Source organism: Carlito syrichta, unplaced genomic scaffold (genome assembly GCF_000164805.1).
Source record: "Carlito syrichta isolate Samal-C Ts95f unplaced genomic scaffold, Tarsius_syrichta-2.0.1 Scaffold50662, whole genome shotgun sequence".
NCBI classification, from domain to species: domain Eukaryota; kingdom Metazoa; phylum Chordata; class Mammalia; order Primates; family Tarsiidae; genus Carlito; species Carlito syrichta.
Genome location: NW_006994758.1, coordinates 38077 through 50553, shown reverse-complemented (window position 1 = coordinate 50553; position 12477 = coordinate 38077). Strand labels below are relative to the sequence as shown.

Genomic DNA, 12477 nt, shown 5'->3' with positions numbered 1-12477 from the left:
GGGTAGAATAATCTGTAGGTATCTATTAAGTTCATTTGGTTGAGTGTCAAGTTTAGGTTCTGAATCTCCTTATTGATTTTTTGCCTCGATGATCTATCTAGGGCTGTTAGTGGGGTTTTCAAGTGCCCTGCTATAATAGTGTTAGAGTCAATATCTTTTTTTAGTTTATTTAGTAGTTGCTTTATAAATGCTGGTGCTCCTGTGTTGGGTGGATATATGTTTAGGATGGCTATTTCTTGTTGATAGATTGAACCTTTTATCATTATGTAGTGTCCTTCTGCATCTTTTAAAATTTTTGATAGCTTAAAGTTGTTTTGTCTGATATTAAGATCGCAACTCCTGCCTTCTTTTGTGATCGATTTGACTGTAAATTCATTTTCCATCCTTTAACTTTGAGTCTTTGGGCATCCCTTGTGGTGAGATGAGTCTCCTGGATGTAGCAAATTATTGGGTCATGGTTTCTTATCCAGTTTACCAATCTTTTCAGTGGTGCATTTAGTCCATTCACATTCAGGCTGATTATTGAAATGTGATAATTTCTCCCTGTCATGAGGTTCTTATAAAGTTTTTTCTTTGTTTGCTTGTTTTCATTTGGCTTTGGGGCTAATGTGTGTGTGTGTTTTCAAGTTTTTTTTTGCACTGTCTTCTCTATTGATTCTGTGCTCTGCTGTTCTCTTGGGAAGTGTGTAGTCATTCTTGTTTTTCTTTCTTCTGTGCTTAATCCCTTTTTAAGTGTCTCCTGTAGAGCTGGTCTGGAGACTGCATAATCTCTTAGGGCTTGGTTGTCTGGGAAGGATTTTAATTCTCCATCACTGATGAAGCTGAGCTTGGCTGGACAGGAAATTCTTGATTGAAATCGTTTTTCTTTGAGGACTTTGAATATAGAGCTCCAGTCCTTTCTTGCTTGTAGTGTATCTGCTGATAGGTCTACTGCTATTCTGATTGGTTTTCCCCAGTAGGTAGTCTGACCTTTCTCTCTTGCTGCCTTTAGAATTTTTTCTTTTGTGCCTACTTTGTGTAGATGAATTATTATGTGTCTAGGGGTTGGTCTTCTCATTTGATGTCTTGTGGGGATCCTCTGTATCTCTTATGCTTGGCTGGTCACATCTCTGGTGAGATGGAAAACATTTTCTTGGATTACCTCCTGGAATATTTGCTCCAAGTTGTTCTCCATTTTCCTTTCTTCCTTCTGGAATACCAATCAGGTGTAGGTTTGGTGTCTCGGTATAATCGCGCATCTCTTGTAGGCTTTGTTCTTTTTTTCTGAGTCTTCTTTCTGTGTTTTTTACAGATCGGGTTAATTCCATGTTCTGGTCTTCAAGTTCTGAGATTCTTTCTTCAGCCAGATTAATTCTGCTTTCCATGCTTGTCATCTTATTATTTATTTCCTGGATGAACTTTTTTATTGCCAGAATCTCTGTTACAAGTTCTTTCAGTGTTGCATCTTGTCTTTCTAGAGTGTTGTTCACTTTTTCCATTCATTCCTTAATCCCTGTCGTATTCTGGGGACAGTCATTGGTGACTTCTGTTATTTGGTCACCAAGGTCTGATTTTTCAGGAGTTATGTCTTTGGTATATTTGAAATTGCCTGAGGCCTTCCTTTGGTTTTTCCTCATTTGTGACAGATCTCTTGTTTTTCTCTTTAGTTCTGTTATTCAGTGTCAGTGGGAGAGGCTTTCCCTTCTGATTTTGCTCAGTCCTCTATTCTTCCCTGATCCAGGCTCTGGATTTGTTCTATTTTGAAATAGGGCGGTGGATGGGAAGATTTGGTGTCTATTGTAGTTTTTGAAATTCAAATAATGTAGGAGATGGGGCACTAGGAATCAGAAACTACTTGCAAATTAAAATGTTCACTTATTGTAGTATGTGGTCCCTGAGACCCACTCCCCACCACAGCTCCATATGACGATGCAAATCAGAAACCAGTACAAAAACAATTGAACACATACACACACACCCCAATACAAAGTGGAATAACAATAAAGTGAAACAAAACAAACAACAAACCAAAAAAACCCAAGAAAACCAAACACACACACACATGCCTAGCACAAAGTGTATAGAGAAGAAAAGCAGAAAGACTGGAGGAAAATAATTTTTAAAAAAAGGATTCAGGTCGAATCCTCATACATATATTGACACACACCTTAAACTATAAAAAATGAATATAAAAATACCCCAGAAGAACAAATGAGCAAAAACCAACAACAACAAAATCGAAAGATGAACACTCAATCATTTACTTACACACATAAACAGAAAATGATAAATAGAAAAAGAAATGAAAAAAAATTTTGCGGGGGATGCAGATCAAACCCTCACATACACATTCATGCACAAAGGAAAAATATTTAAAAAATAAATGAACTAACAAACAGTCAAAAAAAATTTAAAAATTAAAAAAAAATTAAAAATTAAACAACAACAACAACAACAAAAAACCTGCCCTCTTGTTGCAGACTCTGTGATTGTTCCTCCAATCAGGTCTCCTGCAGAGCCACCTCTTTCACTCTCTCCTCAGGGAATGAAGCAGGGAAGGAGGAGGGGCAGTGGAGGTGGGTGGGCTGCAGTCCTCCCCTCCCACTCTCGTGTGGTCAGGGAGATCTTCTTCCATGGGGAGGTACGGGATTCTCTTCCCCAGGTATGTACTCTCCACTGGGGGTGCCCCAGCCAGGCCTATCCTGGAATTGAGTTCTCCTATTGCGACTAACGTCAAGGCTCCGCCTGGTTTTGTCCCTCTCAGTCGTGGCTCAGCTGTGTGGGTCTGACATTCAGAGGATTGCTGGGGAAGAGGGGGTTTGGGTCAGGATCCCAGACTCACCACTGATCTCTTTGGAGTACTTCCTCATCCTTTTCTGGCCACATCCCTTGTCCCACAGCTGGATCAGAGTAGGGGGTGGGGCGCCTGGAACTCAGCACTCCTCAGAGCCCTCTGAAGTTTGTGCTCTCGGGATATTCCCTCTGGGCCATGATCAGTCCCTGAGTAGTTGATCCGCCAGTCACAGAGATCGGTCTGTTGCTCTGTGTTGAGCCAGCCGGAGCACTTTCCTGCCCCGCCTTCAAGATGGTGGTGGGGTGCCTCTCTTGTCCTCTTCCGTGGAACTTTGCCTCTGGGCTCCCTCTGCAGCCCCTGCTGCCAGCGCCCTGACAGGCCCTGAAGTGGTGAGGTAAAGCCAGGAGCCAGCAGTCTCCTGCTTCAGTAATCCAATTGTTGACTTTTTACCACATTTATTTTTACTTTATCTCTGTATAAGTATGTGTGTGTATGTGTTTTCTGTGCTATGTCTGCATTCACACATAGCTGTGTATTTATTTTAGGGGTGGCGGTTTGAGAATTAATAGCATAATGACACCACTGCTGCTGACTACTACTGTGGATACCCAAGAGGGCTGGATGTTGGGCCCCATGCAGCCCAGTACCTATCCGTTAATTTTTAGTGAGAAGCCCATCAGTGTCTTCTTTTGAGATCCTGTTATTGAGTAACCAGACTCAGATTTTAGGGGGAAGGCTCTTGCCTAGGTTATATAGGGGTGGGTGCCTGATTAATATTTTTATATTTTTGTTGTTGGTTAATTTTGTTATTTTGAACCAAATACTTTGACTACATAAAAGGCATGCAAACAAATCATGCCTGAGATTTTGTCAGCTATAGTTTAGATCATGTTGTGGACCAATTGCCCTGACCTCACGAGGAAGGGACTCAATACCAACAGGAGTGGCATGAACAAACCGAGACATTTCAGTTGGATTAACAACCATCGTTCTCCAATGAAGGTGCCTAGCCTAGGAATGAAGGTATGTGTAAGAGCATAGCTGGCCAGAGGGGCCTGAGTCCTGTACTTTAAGTCTCTTAAAATATATATCTATATAGTATATAACATTATAATGTCTTGGCTGTATACCAAGTCTGGTGTGGGGCCAGCTTTCTCCTGCAAGGCCTACCAGCTAAAGTTTTTGTCATTGTCATTGGTCTGGCCTGAGAAATTACACATAGGTTTTTAGCTAGGAGCTAGATTCCTCAATCACCTAAGAACACAGTCATTCTTCTGTATCATTAAATTACCATTAGCATGCTCAGAAAGTTAACATCGATATAATACTATTATGCAGTATATAGTCTTTATATTTTAATCTGGAAGAGTTCCTCAGCATTTTCTTGTCTTTCATGTCTGTGACATTTTTAAAGTACTCAGGCCATTTCTATTGTAAAATATCCTTCACTTTGGGCTTGACTGATGTTTCCTTATGACTATATTGAGGTTATGCATTTTTGGCAGAAAAACTATATAAGTGATATGTCTCTGTTGTGTCATATGGGGGGGTATATGATATCAATTTTTCTCATTTTTGATGATATTAACTGATCACTTGCTTAAGTTTCTCTCACTTGCCATGTTTCTCCACTGTAATGTTACTATTTTTCCTTTGTAATTAAGTAATTTGTGGGTGATAGTTTGAGGCTACATAAATGTCCTGTTCCTCATCAAACTTTCACCTATTAGTATCCATTGATGAATCTCGCCTGAATCAGTTATTGTGACAGTTGCCAAATGAAAATTTTCTCTCATCATTTCTTCTGTATTTATTGTCATTTTACTATAAGGGAGAGCTTCCTCTTCTCCTTTATTTACTTGTTTATATCATTAATAAAAATTATTTTATTTGTATGGGTTATTTTATTCAATGGATAGTACTGTCATTATTTATTTTGATGCTCATTTGTCCTTGCGTTGGCCAGTGGGAGCCCCTTTAAGCTGGCTTTTGTGTCCTTTTATCCCTCATTCCATATTTGCATCTTCTTCTCCAACAGGGAGAGCATTGGTTCTTAGCATTCACATATTAACTCATTTGCTCAGTCTACGATGTACGGAAAATAGTCAGAATTCTTGTACCCATATCACTGTGGAAAACCAACCTACTGAGTATAGTCCATGATTTGTTTGCATGCCTTTTATCTTTACACTAAGGATATGTAGTCAAAGTATTTGGTTCAAAAGTTACTTAGACTAGTTTTTCTTTTTCATTTTTGTTTTCTTTTTTTCTTTCTAGTGTACATATGCTATTTACTTGGTATATAGTTAGGTTTATTTTTTTGGTTTATATTCCATTTTACATTTTCTTTCCATCTTTGTTGATTTAATTTTAATCTTAAATTTATAGGTAAAATGTTAATGATTTAAAGAGACAGAACTATATGACAAGATGCAGACTTGTCATCTCTCCCCTATACCTTCTGTCCCATTCCCATTTTGCCTTGAAGGTAACCGATCTTGTTAGTTTCTAATTTATGCTTATGATGTTTCTTTAAAGAAAAAAGCAGATAGGAATATTTTTACATTTATCCTTTATTACATAAAATGTAGACTATTTTATTTCCAGATTTTGTGTTTTCCTTTTTTCTTCTTAGCAATATGTTCTAGAAGTCACTATATGTGTGTTTACAGATATCTTCCTCATTAATTTTTATAGCTGCCTAGCATTTCATTAGTGGATATTGTACCAGTTTGTTCAACCACTCTCCTATGTATGTGGAAATTTTGGTTATTTCCAATATTTTGCACTTAAGAATAATGCTGCAATGAAATATCTTATGCATATGTTTTTTCATTTTTATGCACGTGTGTCTCCTATATAAATTCCTACAAGTGGCATTGCTGGGCCAAAGTGTAAATAAAGTTGTTGTTTTGTTAGATATTGCCAAATTCTTTTCTGTAGGGTTTGTACTGTTTTCTGTTTCCACAAATAATGTATGATGATGCCTGTTTCTCCGTAGCTGTACCAACAGAGTATGTTGTTGGGCTTTTAATTCTTTCCAATCTGATAGCATAAGAAACCACTCTCACTTCTGACACCAACTGTAAGTTCAGGAGTTTGAAGACCACCAGTAGCTTTGATAATTTACTGGAAAGATTCACAAAACTCACTGAAAGCTGTTATACTCACAGTAATGGTTTATTATAGCGAAAGTATACAGACTGAAATCAAGTATGGGAAGGCATGCATAAAGCAGGGCCCAAGAATGTACCAAATGCAGAACCTCTATTTTTGTCTTCCTTTGGAATCAGGACATGTTACTTTCTTGTCATCAGTGTGTGATGGCACTCAGGGATTATTGCCAACCTGGGAAGCTCACCTGAGCATTGTTATTCAAGAGTTTTTGTTGAGACATCATCAGTAGGCATAATTGATTGTTCACATGGTTGGCCTCAGTCTCCAGCTCCTTTGGGAATGACCCAAAGCCTCTACCTTTAATTATGTAATTGATTTTTCTGATGTGGCCTGCTCCCACCCTGATCATATTTGTAGACTATCCATAGTGACCCAAGGCCCCCATGCAAACAAAGATACTCTATCAGGCATGATGTCTTAATGTTTACCTCCTAGAATCCCAGGGCAAAGGCCCCACAGCTTTTTGAGCAAGATCAAATTGTCTACTACAGACTATCAAGAATAAGAGATGTCTTTTCATTTGTTGAAGTTTAATTTTGTGTCTTTCAGGGGCATTTCAAAGTTTTCTTCGTATAGGTTTTTCACATTTCTTTTGAAGATTTTCCCTAAGTATTTTATTTTTTTGCTATTATAAATTTTTTGACTATTTGTATCTTCTAATCAACTTTTGTTTGCATGTATAAAAGTTTTTAATTAATGCATGTTTATGTAGTGCTACCTTTCTGAATTCTTCAGATGATTATGTTAGTTGATTCTGTTTTTTAGATATACTCTTATACTATCTGCAAGTAATGTTTTTTTTCTTTTCACTTCTTTTTTTATGCCTTGAATTGTTTTCTCATGTCTAAATGCATTAACTAATTCTTACAATAGAATGTTATGCAGAAGTGGTGACAGTAGGCATCCTTGTTTTGTTCCTGATCTTTGTGGAAATGCCTTTAGAATTTTCTCATTAAATAAAATGTTGACTTTAGGATTGATTTGTATCTATATATCTGCCTATAGCTAGCTACCTACTTACTTGCCTGCCTTTGATTATTTTAAAGAAATTGCCATCAGTTCTAATCTCCAGTTGTTTTGGGTTTTAATTAGCATTGTGTGTTGAATTTTGTTTCAGCATTTTAATTTATATTAATCATATACATTTTATCCATATGTCTATTTAAATGATAAATTATGTTAATGGCTTTCCTAATATTGAACCATCATTGTATTTCTGGAGTAAATCTTACTTGGCCGTGTTGTGTTATTCTGTTTGCTATTTTATTGAGGATTTTTGCATTGGTATATTAAGTGAGATTTGTCTGTAGTTTTTCTATTTTGTGTAATCTTAAATGTACTTATATATCAAATTTATAACTCAATTTATGTAAAGAATTTGAAAACTTCATTTTCTGTGCTTGGGAAGAATTTTCATGGTATTGGGATTGTCTGGTCTTTGAAGGTTTGGTAAGCATCTGTGAAACTTTTGTGGGTTCTTTGATAAGTTTTTTTCTTCTTTGTATCTGATCTGCTTAAGTTAACTCTCTTTACTGGGGTGAATTTTGTGAAATTGTATTTTCTTAAGAAATAATCCATTTCATTTTCAGATTCATTTGCACAGAGGTACACAAGTCTTTTTAGGTTTAAAAAATATTTTTTATGGCTGGGCGTGGTAGCTCAGCCTGTAATCCCAGCCCTTTGGGAGGCTGAGGCGAGAGGATAGCCTGAGCCCTGGGGTTCGAGACCAGCCTGGGCAACTTTGTGAGACCTCGTTTCTACAATAAATCACACACACACACACACACACACACACACACACACACACACACACACAAACTAGCTGAGCGTGGTGGCATGCATCTGTAGTTCCAGCTACTTGGAAGGCTGAGGTGGAAGGATTGCCTAAGCTCTGCAGGTCGAGGCTGCGGTGGTTGTGAGCGTGCACTGTACTTCAGCCTGGGTGACAAGAGTGAGACTCCAACTCAAAAAAGAATATATATGTGTGTGTGTGTAATATATATTTGCATATATTATATATGTATTTTTTCTGTTTTGTCTCTTGTCACATTTCTGGTATATATATGTACTTTATTCTTTTCTTCTTAATTACATCAACTAGTTTGCTTACAATTTGATTTTTTTTAAAGAATCAAGATTTTTACTTTATTAATTATATATACTGTTTTCCTATTTTCAATCTACTAGTTTTGGATTTTATCTCTATTATTTCCTTTATTGAACCTAATTTTGCTTTTTTTTGTTATTCGTCTAAATTTTGAGTTGAGAATTTATTTTCATTAAAACATTTTTTATTGATATCAGTGTTTAAGTTGTTTTCCTTTCTTCACTGCATAATATATTCCATAGATTTTAACATGTAGTTTTTTTTGTTATTTTTTTAGATATGCTATAATTTTGGCTTACATTTCTCCTTTTCCCCAAGAGTTGTCTAATATCATTTTTTTAAAGATTCCAAGGTAAAAGATCTTTTGTTGCTATTAATTTTTAGTTTTATTGCATTTTTATCATATTGTTGTTTGCGATATTTCTACTTGATGGAACTTACTGATTTGTGACTTAACATATGATCAGTTTTTGTGAATGTTCCATATGGGCTGAAGAAAGATGCATTATTTATGATTAGGGAGTGTTTTGATATTTATATCTGGCTGGACATGATGGCTCGTGCCTATAATCCCAGCACTTTGGGAGGCTAAAACAGGAGGATTGCTTGAGCCCAGGAGTTCAAGACCAGCCTAGGCAACATGGTGAGACCTCATCTCTACAAAAAATTTTTAAAAATTAGCTGGGCATGGTGACGTGGGCCTATATAGTCTTAGCTACTTGGGAGGCTTAGGTGGAAGGATCACCTGAGTCCAGGAGGCTGAAGCTGAAGTGAGCCCTGGTCATGCTACTGCACTCCAGCCTGGGTGGCAAGACTGAGACCCTGACTCAGAAATTTTAAAAATCCCAGATATTTATATCCATAAGATCTGCCTTATTGCCTTAGGTCTTCTATATTCTTAATTTTTGTCTACTTGATCTTTTACTGAAAGTATGTAACTCTGGTTGTTAGTATGTTTCTAGTTCTCCTTGCATTTCTTGTACTTTCTGTTTTCTGTTGGTACTTATAATTTTTTACCTAGATGTTTATATGTTATATATTTTTATGGGTTGTGGATTTTAACATTTAAAAGTGTCATTTGTGTATATATGTATCTTATGCTTTTTGGCTTTAATTCTGATGTCAGCGTCTCTCACCTCTGCTTTCTTACTGTTTTCCATTTTTCTGGTCTAATATCACCTATCCTTTTACTTTTAGACTTTCTGAATCATTTTGTTTTAGGTGTGTCTCTTGTACATACCATACAGCTGGATCTTGCTCTGTGAGTCAATCTGAAAATATTTTTTTAAAATGAGCTTTTTACATTGTTCACAATAGCAAGAACATGGAACCAGCCGTGCTGCCCATCAAAAGAGGACTGGATTAAAAAAATGTGGTACATATGCACAATGGAATACTATGCAGCCATAAAGAAGAACAAAATCATGAACTTCACAGCAACCTGGATGGAATTAGCCTTTATAATACTGAGTGATCTCTCACAGAAACAAAGAGCTGAGTATCGTATGTTCTCACTCATAAGTGGACCTTGAACAACTACTGTATTACTATAAGAAAAGGATTGAAAGTGGCAGGAAACTGTGGGGAGGGGAGTGGGGGGGAAGTGAGATTGACAGTAGCTGATATCTGCCTGGGGAAAGGGGGGGCACACCTCATCGATAAGGGTAACTGCACAGTGAATATTTGTATACCTAGCCCTGAATTGTACCCCACAATTTTAAATAAAAATTAAAAGAGGAAAAAAAATATATAATAAGCTTTTTAAAGACCTAGTCACATTTATAGATTTGGCTGACATGTTTTGTCTGAATTCTGACATGTAGTTTTATTTTATAATCATTATGTGTTTTTTTTTTTTAATTTTTAACTTTAAAGATGAAGGGTACAATTCAGGGTTAGGTATACAAACATACAAATGTTCACTATGCAGTACCCTTGCTGATGAGGTATGCCTATGCCCCCCACCCTGGCAGTTTCCTACCACTGCCAATCCTGCCCCCCACCCCCCTGGCAGTTTTCCACTACTGCCAGTCCCTTTCTTATAGTATTACGATAATTGTTCAAGGTCCACTTATGAGTGAGCACATGTGATACTCAGTTCTTTGTTTCTGTGATAGATCACTCAATATTGTAGACTCTAAGTCCATCCAAGTTGCTACGAAGTTCATAATTTTGTCCTTCTATATGGCTGTGTAATATTCCATCATGTATATGTATCACATTTTTTTATCCAGTCCTCTTTCAATGGGCAGCACGGTTAGTTCCATGTTTTTGCTATTGTGAATAATGCTGCAATAAACATGCATGTGCAGGTATCTTTTTCATAGATTTGAGTTGCTCTGGGTATATTCCCAGTATGGGAATTGTGGGGTTGTATGGAAGGTCGATTTTTAGATCTTTTAGGAATCACCAAATTGTTTTCTACAGAGGTTGTACTAGTTTACACTCCCACCAACAGTGCAGAAGTGTTCCTTTTTCCCCTCATCCTCTCCAGCATCTGTTGTTTTTTGAGTTTTTGATGATGGCCATCCTGACTGGAGTTAGGTGGTATCTCAGTGTGGTTTTAATTTTCATTTCTTTGATGACTAGTGAGGCTGAGCATTTTGTCATGTATCTGTTGGCGGCTCATATGTCTTCTTTTGAAAAGTGTCTATTCATATCTTTTGCCCACTTTGTAATGGGGCTGTTTGTTTTTTTCTTTTTGGCATGTTTGAGTTCCTTGTAGATCCTGGATGTTAGTTAGGCCTTTGTCAGATATACAGTTGGCAAATATTTTTTCCCAGTCTGTCACTATGTATGTTATGCTACAGTGGCTTTTGACACCAACTTTCTGGAGTTGAACTGTAATTCACAGGTTGAGGGCACAGTCTTCCACAAGACTGCCCTAACTTCAGATATCAGCCACAAACTCAGGGGTTTCCAGAGCTACCCTCACTTCTGACCAACTGCCTACAAATTCATATTTTCACTATACACTCATTTGATACAAGTATAACCAGTCAAAGGGACAAATGCATAGGGTGAAGTCTGGGGAAGGTCCCAACCATGACGTTTCTGTTGACCTTTGTGTCACCCTCCCAGCCCATCAAGATTTGACAATGTGCAAAGTATTGCTGACGTGGGAAGCAGTTTTGCTGACAGGGAAAATATATAATTGATGTATTTTTAGTCTGAATAGTTTTGCCTTTCCCATAATGTTATATAAATGGAATCGTCCAGCATGTAGCCTTTTGAGTCTGACTTCTTTTCACTTAGCATAATACATTTGAAGTTCATCCAGGTTGCATGTATTATTAGTTCTTTATTTTTATTGCTGAGTAGTATTGCATTTTGTGGATTCTAGATTGTTTCTCATTCACTGGTTGAAAGCATTTGATATGTTTTTAGGTTTTGATGATGAAAAATAATAGGTTTTGATGATTAAAAATAATAGATTTTGATGATTAAAAATAATCGCTGCTATATAAATGTTCATGTACAGGCTTTGAGTTTCCATAAGTTTTCATTTCACTGGGGTAAATATACCTGGGAGTGGGATCGCAGTGTTGTATGGTGCATATGCTTAACTTCATAAACAACTGGAAAATTGTTTTCCAAAGTGGCTGTGTACCATTTTGCATTCCTACCTAGGATAGGAGAGGTCCATTTGTTCCACATCCTCACCAGCATTTAGTATTATCAGTGTTTTCCTCTTTTTTGGAGGGGGGAAGATTTAACCTTTATTTTTTTAAAAAGCCAAACCACTAAGAAAATATATCAAAGCCTGGATACAGCAAACAGACAGGCTCTATGATCATTTCAAGTAAGAAGTTGGTAAAAAGACAATGAAGTTGCTATCAAAATGATAAGGTGCCATGCTAGACATGTTGCAACATGCAACACTTTGCATGCTGCAAAGGCCCCAGGCAAAAATGGTATTTGATAATAGGAGAGCTGCCCCTTCTTTGCTCTGAGGGAGTTATAGCTTGTCCTAGTCCAAGTTATTTACTTTTTCTCCCTGGAATTTCCCATTGTTGGGCAGTTGTCTCAGTATGGTTGTGTTAATTCCGGGGGCTGAGTTAGCCAAATTGGGTTTAGGCTTTTATTCCATTCTGTTTGAAAAAAAACCCAGGTATTTTCCAATCTGGTACTTCACAACTCTCTTATAATCAAGTAACCAACAGTTCCTCTTTTACTGTTCATTCCCAGATACTGATCTATATCACAATCAAAATGCCCCTTCTCTTCGATGGGGCAATGGTTACTGCAAGACTGTCCTGTAACTCTGCTACAGACAGCCTCGGGGCCCACTGGCCAGTAAGAAGAAAGCTCTGCTTCCCACAATTAGTGTGACGTTGCCTCTCATGTTTTTGCGTGGTCTCCAGGCAGAAGGATGTTGTGTGTAGTAATTTTAAGACATTCACATTTACACCTGATGGCC

At 37.3% G+C, this 12477-nt stretch overlaps 1 protein-coding gene across 2 annotated transcripts in view; it reads left to right on the top strand.

Annotated features, from left to right (window-relative positions):
* Nucleotides 1–12477, top strand: part of ZNF182 (zinc finger protein 182) — a 47448-nt gene that overhangs the window by 14700 nt on the left and 20271 nt on the right. The gene's annotated exons all lie outside the window — the stretch shown is intronic.